This window comes from Triticum aestivum, chromosome 2D, assembly GCF_018294505.1.
Source record: "Triticum aestivum cultivar Chinese Spring chromosome 2D, IWGSC CS RefSeq v2.1, whole genome shotgun sequence".
In the NCBI taxonomy this organism is placed as follows: domain Eukaryota; kingdom Viridiplantae; phylum Streptophyta; class Magnoliopsida; order Poales; family Poaceae; genus Triticum; species Triticum aestivum.
In genome coordinates this window covers 434,361,875-434,375,316 of record NC_057799.1, presented here as the reverse complement: position 1 = coordinate 434,375,316, position 13,442 = coordinate 434,361,875, and positions in this window count along the sequence as shown.

Below are 13,442 nucleotides of genomic sequence, written 5' to 3'. Positions count from 1 at the left end.
TGTTAATGTCCCGCACAAGAGGGCTTTCACACTCAGCAAAGAAGAGAGGCTCAGCATGAAAAAAGCGAGGAATGAAATGAAGCAGAATGCATTGTTTGAAAAGTTGAAGAAGGAGATTTATCCGGCTGTTCGAAAGGATGTTGTGGAGTCAATGATGATGATGTAGAAGACTCTAACACTGACAGATAGCCAGCAGATGGGAGGGGAGGCGGGCACGGATGCTGCTGCTTATTGCACGACAACAATGCACAAGAGTAGTTGTGCATCAGCTGACCCCAGCGACACTGAGACTGCAGCTGCTCGTGATGATGCTATATCTGATCTATCTGAAACGAAAGATAGATTGAAGGGCGTGCTTACACATTATGAAGGTACATTAAAATATGCAACAGCCTGGGTTTGCCCACCCTTCTTGGAAGATGGCCTCTTCTTGGAAAATGTGCCATTGATGCCGGGCTGTGTGAAGTGCTACGTGACTGAAGTAAAGCCTGGATTCAATGAATTTGCCCTGAAGAATGTCCTAGGAGACTTTGATGAGCAAAGGACCTTGGGAGAAACACTGTTACATCACATCTACTGGCCACGAAAGGAAATAGAGTTCACCGATGAGATTCCTGAAGCCCCGCCAAGAGCAACCACTATCGCCCCTCAACCGGTGACGCTCTCCTTGCCAGAGCAGCTCTCGCGGGCTAATGCATCAACCTGTGATCAGCCGGACCGACTTTGTGGCGTACATGCCATGTCATCCTCCGCCCCAAAGCAGCCAGCGGCAAGGCCTACAACTGCTGATGACGCACCACCGGTTCAGATGCCGGGCACTGAAGCGGCGGGGGGAGACCCAGCTGCAGCACATGCTCAACAGACCAACCTGGTGGAACGGACTGCTAAGCAGTCTGATGCTTCGGAACCTCCTGCTAAGCAGTCTGTAGGTCCAGAACCGACTGTTCATCAGTCCATCAGTCCGCAGGCGCATGATCAGCATACCAATGCGTCAGCACTTCCTGCTCAGCAAACCAACATGTTGGGACGGCCTCCTCAGCACACAGACAAGTTGGCACCACCTGCGCAGAAACCCGAATTAGCTTCAACGCATGGTCAGCAGTCTGATTCCTCTGCTCCTACAGCCCAGCAGTCTGATGCCTCTGCTCCTACAGCCCAGCAGTCCGTCACTACAGCACCGCCAACTCAGCGGTCCGGCATAGATAAACAGTCTGCTAAGAAGTCCGTCCAAGCTTCACCGTCTGCTCGATAGTCTACCGTGTAGGCAACCAGACGTTCTACCAGAAATGCTTCAAGTACCAAGAAGGAAGTGGCCAAAAAGGCTACAGCCACGACCACGAGGAAGCGCAGCGGGAAAGTGAAGAGGAAAGAGAACAATTGCCTCTTACTTAAAGCACTCATCGCCCAGAACCAAATTAAGAGCAGCTAGTTCGAACTGGGGAGTAATATTATTTCTGACGCCATGGATGATGAACAAGTAGAATTGTTGCTTGCTAAAAGAAAAGCAGACGTACTTGAAGCACGCAATTACGTCCATGGCCAGCCATTTCTTGTTGGCAAATACTTTGATGAGTGCAGCTCCAGTTGCCGCGAGTTACATGAATATTGCATGGATCAAATGTCAGAAGGTCATCACCATTTGCTAGTCCACTACAACAGAGATCATTTCTGACACGATGCTGGTTCCATCATTGTGAGTTTCGAGGACTTACATCTCTTCTTCAACTTCAACGTGCTCAATGCCACTCTTGTTAGATGCGTGATTTTGTAAGTACTTAACAAACTCTGATCAACTTCTCCATATAAGGCTGTAAATGATAAATAGCTAACTGCATTTTATTCCTCTCAGGGGATTGAACGCGCAGAGAAGACAAAGTGAGAGTGTGTATTTCATGGATCCTGCATTAGCTAATGGCACAACATTACATGAAAAGGACCGACGGGACTGGGGCGTTAACACGGTCGTCCGTATCTTCGAAAACACGTCCCATGCAGAATCATTTCGCTGGCCATATCATGACGGGTAAGTCAAGTAAACAACCACGTATACACTGATTGTCTTTCAGATTTCGATATCATTCATAAGTTCATGGCTTTCTTAATATGTAGCAATCACTGGATATTGGTATTCATTGTCCCAAACAAGAACACAGTTTACTACATCGATTCTCTCAGAGAGTCAACAAACGCTCAAGATCTGACGCATCTTCAACAATTCTTGGATAGGTATTGAATTATATGATGTTGAAATTAATTTTCATTCATATCTGGTTCAATAAGATGTTGTCAAAAATCATCATCATTTGCAGTGTGCTCGCATTGTGGGAAACTAAAACAGGGAACCTGTTCAAGAGGAAACTACCTCTGCAGCACGAGATCGTTTCTCCGGTAACACACCGAAATCCATTATTTTCGGAAAATTTATCCAACAGTCTGCAAATACCTTTCCTTACGCTAGTCAAATGTTCAAGCTTCTAAATAAACCTCTTTCTATTTTGTCCAAAGAAAAAATAATACATCTAACACCGGTTAGGTTGTTCCTAACAGGACAAATACATGACTAGTTTTGTACAAAAAAATTTAGTGTCCTCAGCAAGAAGCAGGGACCAACCTTTGTCGATACTATGTTTGCAGACACATGATCTCCATCTGCAAATCTGCTGATAGTTGTGACGATCCTCACAAATTAGTACCAGTAAGTCTATCTTAATTAATATCTTCTACTCCACTCACATGGCACATTGTGATCTTAAAAATACTGTAGCTCAACTTAAAACCGAGGACCCCTGAACCGCTCCCGGCTGGTGAATTGCTGATGGTTCGCAGATTTATCAGTGACTTCTTCCTGGATCACTACATCAATCCCACTGGTGATAATGAAGATTTCAGCATGCCTTCTCCTGAAACATTGAGTAAGAGTTAGTCGCTAAACATATAACGCATGGATCCATTGTTTTCCATCTGATGAGGTCTTCGTATTTCGTACACTATGATTAATTATGTAATGCATATATGTGTGGACAAATCATTGGAATTTAGCTACCATATGTTCAATTGCAATTGTTGCGAAATCTGATGAATGTTCTTCCTGTGGACACTATTTGTTCAATTGAATATTGTGGCGAATTTTTTTTGCGTGCCGATTCAAAATGGGATATTTTTGTTTATTTGTTCAATTGAATATTGTGGTGAATTTGCTTTTTGCGTGCCGATTCAAAATGGGATATTTTTGTTTTAACCTGGCAATTGCTCCGTACACGGTTCAACTAAATGAGTGTGTGCGATCCACATCGGAAAGCATATGTCAATCGTATTGGAACCGTCGGTGATACACAGCAGACCACAAACGATTCGCAGCGCTACTACGTGTGCGTAGGTTCTCCGGAACCGTTTGTGATATCGCATAACGCACACGAGAACTGGGAGTAAACCGTGCCCAATGCAAAATACGATCCCAGTCATATTTTTTCAGGAAACGTGTGGGATCCCAAACTAAAAGCACACGTCACTCTTGTGGCAACCGTCGGTGATACCTAACAAATCACAAATGGTCTGCATCACTTGTATGTGTACGAAGGGGATCCTGAACCGTTTGTGATAGAACATTATCGCAGACGGTAATTGTTGGAAAACGTGTGCGATGGAGTCTAGCATGGCAGACGGGTTACGCAGAAAACTCGTGTGCGATAGGGCACAAATCACACACAGTTCATATGTTGGCCAGTGTGCCTTACATATTGTTTCCCAAACGGTTCGTTATGACAGACCGTATGGTTTCAATGCATCATTAGAAACGCTTAATCACCGATACCACACGTGCAAAAGAATTTAGTGTGTGTTTCATCACACATGATTACAGTTTGGAAGGCCTCTGGATCACTGTTCCATATCCCCGACGGTTTCTGGGTCGTGTGGGAAGGACCCCCTATCACACACACTCACTTGGCGACGGTTCCGAAGGCCGTCGCGGAAAGGGGTTAAAAATCGTTTGTTTAGGACCGACGCGCACCAGTGCCTGCCCATTCCACAATCATAGGCATTTGATATTTTGGAATGGGAAAACCTTGTCAAAGTTTGCTCATTGATGTACGCAAAACAACACGCATTTGACATTTTGGAATGGGACAACCTTGTCAAATTTTGCTCATTGGTGTTAGCAAGAAGACATGCGTTTGATATTTTCGAATGGGACACCCTTTGCTGTCAGGAGCATCGATCGATTTTTCTTTATTGTTTAGTTGTGAGGTAAATATTGGCTCTGACATGTGAATCGCAGAGATGCATAATCATCGATTGTTTTGAATGTTCTCTATGAATTGGCAGGCCTGTGTGTTTGATTGCAATGTACAGGAACGCTAAAAAGCAGCTCAAACTCTTTGTACTCCCTCTGTTCCTTTTTACTTCGCATATTAGATTTCTTTCAAGTCAGTTGATTTTACATTGTGAATGATCATACTTTTTCTAAAAGATTGGTCAAAGTAGAGATACTTTGACTGCAGACAAAACTTGTATGTAGACTAAAAAGGACCAGATGGAGTACATGTGAAACTGCTGCAAACGAGGTGATCACCCTGGGAATAATCCTAGTACGTATTGTTTTGCATGTTCATCCAATGCCAGTGATACAAGAATTCGAACTAATCGAACTAAATTCATTCATACACGGTCGTATTTCATATAAACATGCCGGATTTCATTACATCTCATACATTCTTCAATTAAAAAGGGGTGTCAGTGACCCAACTGCACCAGAAGTTAAGTAACTAAAGCAGCGTCCTTCTCCAACATAGCTCTCTGACTCCACGTCGCTGCCAAGAAGCTAATCGTCCGTCAATGGTCAACCCGCCTAGCTTGGCTTCAACCGAAGGGTAGCAGCGGTGGCCTTACTTGGTCCCGAGCGGCGGCGACCTACAATGTTCTACTCTTCCTTGTTTTCTGTGTGGCGCGGCCTCGTTGGCAGTGGGGCGGGGCCTCAATGGAACCGGCGATGTCCTCTGTCTCGTTGCTGGCGGGGCGGCGCCTCGGCGGAGCGGGGGAAATCCTCCCCCTCGTTGCCGGCAGGGTGGGGCCTCGGCTGAGCCGGCGATGTCCTCTGCCTCGTTGTTGGTGGGGCAGGGCCTCGGCGGAGTACGGCCTCGCCGAAGCTGGCGAGGTCCTCCACCTCGGTGCCGGTAGGGCGGGGCGTCGGCGGAGCCGGCGGTGTCCTCTGCCTCGTTGTTGGCGCCGCGGGGCCTCGGCGGAGCAGGGCCTCGTCGACCCCAGCGGAGCGGGGACTCGTCGAAGCCGGCATTGTCCTCTGCCTCGTCCTCGGTCTCGCCAAATAACGCCTCTCCCTCTTTGTAGGCGGCCGCAGCCTCCGCCGCCCGCATGCGGTACCCGCCAGCGCTCAAGGCGGCCCTCGCAGGCGGAGCGGTACGAGTCGAGCAGCGCCTCCTGCTCCGCCCACTCCGTGGCTATCTGCTCCTCCGCCTGCAGGTGCTCCTAGAGGAGATGGTGGTTGTAGGCGGCGTCGGCCTACGCCTCCCGGAACTGCTCCTGACGCTTCTGCCTCACCGTGTCCATGTATTGGGCACGGGCCTCGCCGATGGTCATTGTCGTGGTTTTGTCACGGCAGATGTCCTAGAGAAAGGACTTAGTCGTGGAGCCATCGCTATGGGTTAACTTAAAGGGGATAAAGTGGACAAGGGACGCAAGAGAATTTATACTAGTTCGGCCCCTTACGATGAAGGTAAAAGCCTACGTCTAGTTGTGATGGAATTGCTGGGGTTTCGATGACCAGGGAGCGAATACGCTTTGCCTGAGTCTCGAGTTGTTGTCTGTTGTCCTTGAGCCGCCGCCGGATCGTCCCCTTATATACGTGGGTTGACGCCCATCGGTTTACAGAATCCCGAGGCCGACTCATAATCGTGTCTGGCTCGGTCTCTGCTACTTCTATCTTACAACACAAGTTTACATATCAATGTCGGTTTATGTCTACAGGCCTTAAACCGGCTTTGGGCCCTGGGCCTTCGTAAAGCGTCACCGTCTGTCTTCATGGACTTCAGATACAGATGAACTACTTATGGGGTTAACCCGGCCTCTCCTGGCCGGTTTACGCCCAGTGGTAATATCCCCAACATTAGGTCCCAGATTGATTTGAACTGGTTCATGTCAATCCTCAATACTAAAGAAAATTTCTTCTTCAACATCTTCACATAATCTTGTAAACCGCCATGACATCATCTTCTAGGACCATGGTAAACCACCATGACGTCACCTGTTATTTAAAACAGTGTATAATCCACCTTCATTAATGAGCCTCCGACAATCGAGGCGACAGCTCTGCCTCATATCCAAAATTTAGGCTCCTTGATTCTCGCGCCTCACGCTTATCTTTCTGCCCTTATAAATAGGGCTAGGGGGTCTTTCCATTTTCCCCCTCGTGCCTCTTCGCATCGTCGTCTTCCTCGCACCGACCGACCCTCAAGCTCTGCCGCCGCTGTCGTCCTTCGCCTCTGCTTTGACAAAGGCCGCTGCATCAACCTGATCGTATCAGAGAAAAGCAGCGATCCTCTGCTTCTTCCTCCTGCACCGGTAAGTACCTCTTCTTCTCGCCCTAGATCCGCCATTAGGGTTCGGTGTTCTTCATAGCTTGAAGTTGTTCTTCCTTCGGTAGCACCAATGGCCGGTTAGATCCGACTATTTTCAGCGCCTTTTGTAGTTTAGAACCTTTCTTCTTGTTAAGGCACCTGCTTGATATCCAACTCATCTAAACTTGGTGAACCTTTAACACGCTGGAAATTAGGTCAGAATATATTTTGTTTTTCAAACGCGCGGTAGATCTGAAATTACCCTGGCAAGATGTGAAACTTGTTTCTTCCTTCACTTATACATTTTTAATACCAGATTGGGCGGTTTAACTTCATATACAGAATGATGACCCAGTAGATACCATTAATCCCCTGTTGAACCGCCAATGCATTCATCATTGTACTGTTTCCATTGTCAGACTCCGGTTTACGAATAACCAATTCCGGTTTAACAATATGCTTACGTCCTTATACCGCTATATAGTTGTCCTTTGTAAATCTTAAACCGGCAATAATCATGTTTAGATCTTTCATTGCCATGGCCAAGCAAGTCTATGAATGCAATTGGGCTCCTTCTCGAGTAACCGAAGTACAATTAAACAATCTTGTTAAAACGGACGCTTTAGCCAAGAAAGATGTCATCCACTGGAGGGTACCTGGCCCGGAAAATCCTCCTACACGCAAGGACAGAGAGGTAGTCGTGTTTGCTGACCATCTGAGTCGAGGTTTAAGCCCTCCCGGTTCGAAATTTTTCCGAGATGTACTAGCCAATTTTCAGCTGCGCCCTCAAGACATCGGTCCCAATTATGTGACCAACATCTACCACTTCCAAGTCTTCTGGGAGGTTTACCTGCAAGAGGAACCTACAGTCGAACTGTTTAGGGATTTCTTTCACTTAAACAGTCACACAGAGTTCTCGGATGGACCCAATACGGAACTGGGCGGAATGGCGGTTCAGAAAAGGAAAGAAGTCACCTTCCCTCATCCCAAACTCCACAGTCACCCCAAAGAGTGGAACCAGACTTGGTTTTATTGCATGGATACATCTCCATCTGATGAAAAACCCCTGTCGGGTTACCGCCCTGAATGCCTGAGCAGCACACATCCTTTTCCTCAGAGGTTGACTGCAAGAGAAAGGGCCAACTATGCTCCTCAATTATCAAAGCTCAGAGCCTTCATGGCAAACAGTTTGACAGGAGTTGATCTTGCTCGTTGTTGGATAAGCTGTAGTATTCTGAAGGAAATATGCCCTAGAGGCAATAATAAAGTTATTATTTATTTCCTTATATCATGATAAATGTTTATTATTCATGCCAGAATTGTATTAACCGGAAACATAATACATGTGTGAATACATAGACAAACAGAGTGTCACTAGTATGCCTCTACTTGACTAGCTCATTGATCAAAGATGGTTATGTTTCCTAACCATAGACATGAGTTGTCATTTGATTACCGGGATCACATCATTAGGAGAATGATGTGATTGACTTGACCCATTCCGTTAGCTTAGCACTTGATCGTTTAGTTTGTTGCTCTCACTTTCTTCATGACTTATACATGTTCCTATGACTATGAGATTATGCAACTCCCGTTTACTGGAGGAACACTTTGTGTGCTACCAAACGTCACAATGTAACTGGGTGATTATAAAGGTGCTCTACAGGTGTCTCCGAAGGTACTTGTTGGGTTGGCGTATTTCGAGATTAGGATTTGTCACTCCGATTGTCGGAGAGGTATCTCTGGGCCCACTCAGTAATGCACATCACTATAAGCCTTGCAAGCATTGTAACTAATGAGTTAGTTGCGGGATGATGTATTACGGAACGAGTAAAGATACTTGCCGGTAACGAGATTGAACTAGGTATTGAGATACCGACGATCGAATCTCGGGCAAGTAACATACCGATGATAAAGGAAAAAACATATGTTGTTATGCGGTTTGACCGATAAAGATTTTCATAGAATATGTGGGAGCCAATATGAGCATCCAGGTTCCGCTATTGGTTATTGACCGGAGACGTGTCTCGGTCATGTCTACATTTTACTCGAACCCGTAGGGTTCGCACGCTTAAAGTTAGATGACGGCTATATTATGATTTTATGTGTTTTGATGTACCGAAGGAGTTCGGAGTCCCGGATGAGATCAGGGACATGACGAGGAGTCTCGAAATGGTCGAGACGTAAAGATCGATATATTGGACGACTATATCCGAACATTGGAAAGGTTCCGAGTGATTCGGGTATTTTTCGGAGTACCGGAGAGTTACGGGAATTCGTATTGGGCCTTAATGGGCCATACGGGAAAGGAGAGAAAGGCCCCAAAGGGTGGCCGCACCCCTCCCCATGGACTAGTCCGAATTGGACTCGGGAGGGGGGGCACCCCCTTCCTTCCTTCTCCTTTCCCTTCCCTTCTCCTACTCCAACAAGAAAAGGAGAAGTCCTACTCCCGGTGGGAGTAGGACTCCCCCCTTGGCGCGCCCTCCTCCTAGGCCGGCCGCCTCCCCCCTTTCTCCTTTATATACGGGGGCAGGGGGCACCCCAAAGACACAACAATTGATTGTTTGATCTTTTAGCCGTGTGCGGTGCCCCCCTCCACCATAGTCCACCTCGATAATACTGTAGCGGTGCTTAGGCGAAGCCCTGCGTCGGTAGTACATCATCATCGTCACCACGCTGTCGTGCTGACGGAACTCTCCCTCAAAGCTCGGCTAGATCGGAGTTCGAGGGACGTCATCGAGCTGAACGTGTGCTGAACTCGGAGGTGCCGTGCGTTCGGTACTTGATCGGTCGGATCGTGAAGACGTACGACTACATCAACCGGGTTGTGCTAACGCTTCCGCTTTCGGTCTACGAGGGTACGTGGACAACACTCTCCCCTCTCGTTGCGATGCATCACCATGATCTTGCGTGTGCGTAGGATTTTTTTTTTTGAAATTACTATGTTCCCCAACAGTGGCATCCGAGCCTGGTTTTATGCGTAGATGTTATATGCACGAGTAGAACACAAGTGAGTTGTGGGTGATATAAGTCATACTGCTTACCAGCATGTTATACTTTGGTTTTTTTAGGGTTGGACAGTAGGACCACGTCCTACTGCATATGTTATACTTTGGTTCGGCGGTATTGTTGGATGAAGCGGCCCGGGCCGACATTACGCGTACGCTTACGCGAGACTGGTTTTACCGCCGTGCTATGCACACATGTGACTAGCGGGTGTCAGTTTCTCCAAGTTTAGTTGAACCGAGTGTGGCTACGCCCGGTCCTTGCGAAGGTTAAAACAGCACCAACTTGACAAACTATCGTTGTGGTTTTGATGCGTAGGTAAGAACGGTTCTTACTCAGCCCGTAGCAGCCACGTAAAACTTGCAACAACAAAGTAGAGGACGTCTAACTTGTTTTTGCAAGGCATGTTGTGATGTGATATGGTCAAGGCATGATGCTATATTTTATTGTATGAGATGATCATGTTTTCTAACCGAGTTATCGGCAACTGGCAGGAGCCATATGGTTGTCGCTTTATTGTATGCAATGCAATCGTGTAACGCCCACGATGCGGCTATATCTCCCACGTGTCGAGGCACGACTTAGAGGCATAACCGCATTGTAGGTATTGTCGCAAGAAGGGTCATCTTCACACAATCCCATGTAATGAACAAGAATGGGATAACAAGAGTTGGCTTACAATCGCCACTTCAGACAATACATAAATATAATTCATACATCATCCAAAATCCACACATAGACCGACTACGGTCAAATCCAAATGAAAATAAGATAACCCCCAAATGCTAGATCCCCGATCGTCCCAACTGGGCTTCACTACTAATCATCAGGAAACGAAACATAGTAACGACCACGTTCCTCGTCGAACTCCCACTTGAGCTCGGTTGCGTCATCTGCACCGGTATCGTCGGCACCTGTAACTGTTTTGGTAGAATCTGTGAGTCACGAGGACTCAGCAATCTCACACCCGTGAGATCAAGACTATTTAAGCTTGTAGGAAAGGATGGTGTAATGAGGTGGAGCTGCAGCAAGCACTAAGCATATATGGTGGCTAACATACGCAAATGAGAGGGAGAAGAGAAGCAACGCAACGGTCGCGAAGCTAGAAATGATCAAGAAGTGATCCTGAAACTACTTACGTTCATGCATGACTCAAACCGTGTTCACTTCCCGGACTCCGCCGAGAAGAGACCATCACGGCTACACACACGGTTGATGTATTTTAATTTAAGTCAAGTGACAAGTTCTCTACAACCGCACATTAACAAATTCCCATCTGCCTCATAACCGCGGGCACGGCTTTCGAAAGATAATACCCTGCAGGGGTGTCCCAACTTAGCCCATTATAAGCTCTCTAGGTCAACGAAGGATAAACCTTCTCCCGGGAAGACCCGATCAGTCTCGGAATCCCGGTTTACAAGACATTTCGACAATGGTAAAACAAGACCAACAAGACCGCCCGATGTGCCGACAAATCCCGATAGGATCTGCACATATGTCGTTCTCAGGGCACACCGGATGAACACTACGTACAACTAGAACCAGCCCTCGAGTTTCCCCGAGGTGGCGCTGCAAGTGGCTCTAGTTTGGACCAGCACTCAGAGGAACACTGGCCCGGGGGTTTAAATAAAGATGACCCTCGGGCTCGCGAAAACCCGAGGGAAGAAGGCTTAGGTGCCAAATGGTAAAACCAAGGTTGGGCCTTGCTGGAAGAGTTTTATTCAAGGCGAACTGTCAAGGGGGTCCCGTAAATCACCCAACCGCGTAAGGAACGCAAACTCAAGGAACATAATAGCGGTATGACGGAAACTAGGGCGGCAAGAGTGGAACAAAACACCAGGCATAAGGCCGAGCCTTCCACCCTTTACCATATATATAGATGCATTAATTAAATAAGACATATTGTGATATGCCAACATATCCATGTTCCAACATGGAACCAACTTCAACTTCACCTGCAACTAGCAACGCTATAAGAAGGGCTGAGCAAAAGCGGTAACTTAGCCAAACAACGGTTTGCTAGGAAAGGATGGTTAGAGGCTTGGCATGGCAATATGGGAGGCATGATATATCAAGTGGTAGGTAGCGCAGCATAGCAATAGAACGAACAACTAGCAAAGCAAAGATAGAAATGATATCGAGGGTATGGTCATCTTGCCTGCAAGGTTCTCAGAGTTGTCGAAAGCTTGATCCTCGTAAGCGTACTCAACAGGTTCCTCGTTCACGAAATCATCTCCCGGCTCTACCCATAGCAAGAACACAAGCAATGGAACCACAATCAATCACGGGAAATGCATAAGCAACATGATGCACTACATGCATGATATGCGAGACATGATATGCAATGCGTATGCGTGCTTCGGAAGAAAAAGGATGAACAAGGCAGTAACTTGGCAAACCAAGTATGCCACTGGAAAGATGAGATGATTTCGGTTGAAATCGATATAAAGATCACCGGAAACGGATGGACGGTTTGCAAATGGCAAGCAAAACAAGAATGACACGATTCTGTGATTAACAGCATGACAGCACCCGAACATAGCAACAAAGCATATGGAAGTAATCTATAGGAGATGCTTGACAAAAGATGAACACTGAGCTACGGCTAGATCAGACAATAACAGGTTCAAACAAGCATGGCAAAAGTGCAAAAGATAACAGGTTCACAGACTTGGTGAAATTACTGGACATGGCAGAAATAGCATCAGGTAGCAATGTTCAGAGTAAGCAATCAACATGCTACAGGAACTTAACGTAGCAAAACAAGGCATGGCATGAATCTACTAAATGCATAGAACAAAAGTCCCTTACTGACCATGAGCCAAAAAGGATTAGAAGATATGATGGCATGCATGTACACATAGCAAGTTTCGTTAACAGGTTTCAGACTTGGCAGAAAACAGAGCATGGCATTAACAGAAATTATGAGGGCATCTTGGTGAGCTTGATTCACTCATCACAAAGCAATGCCCGACGAAACAAGCATACCTATAGCAAGATGGCATGTTTATGAAGCTATCCATGCCAAGAACAAGTTTATAGCATGTATGAAACAACTACAACAACCTTGGCAACATTGAATATCACGTTAACAATCTGCAAAGAATATTTTATAGCAAAACTAGAGCAATATTAAGACATGCTATGGCAATCCATAATTGCAAACAGAGCCATGGATGGATAGAGCACAACTATATCTACAAAACATCCTTACTGAACATACCCAAAATAAGCATGGATCTCACTGTAGACACATGGATATATGACAACAAAATAATAGCAGTCACAGACTTAGCAAAATCTTAAATCCCTGAAAACAGAAACATCACGAAGCCTAGTTTGCATGCTTGTGCTAGTCACCTCATAGACCACCAAAATACATGGCATACACCCCTGTAAAGATGGCATGGCATAGATCAAAACACCTGTAGAGCTTATGCTCATAAGATGCACACATCAAATGTAGCAAAAATAACAAAACACCAAGTTCTGATAAGTAACAGCAGTAAACATCATATAGCACTCTTGCACCAGAGATATGGTCATCAAGATGAACTCAAACGAGCATGTTAAAATGAAACAAAATGAAGAGCATCTCGAGTCGAACATTTCGATATATCATGCACGCAAAACGGAGCAGTATGCAATGAGATATGATGCCATGAACATGATCACATAACGTGAAAATACTTCGGGACTTGGAGAATATTACGGGGTCAACCTCCAGATCCAGATCGGGGCAGGCACGCGATTTGAGGCGGAGACGTGGCCGGAAGAGAGGGAGAGGTCACCGGCGGGCGAGGACGACGGCCCAGGGCGCGGGCGAGCGCGGCGCCGGCGGGAGGACGGCGGGCGGCGGCTCGGGCC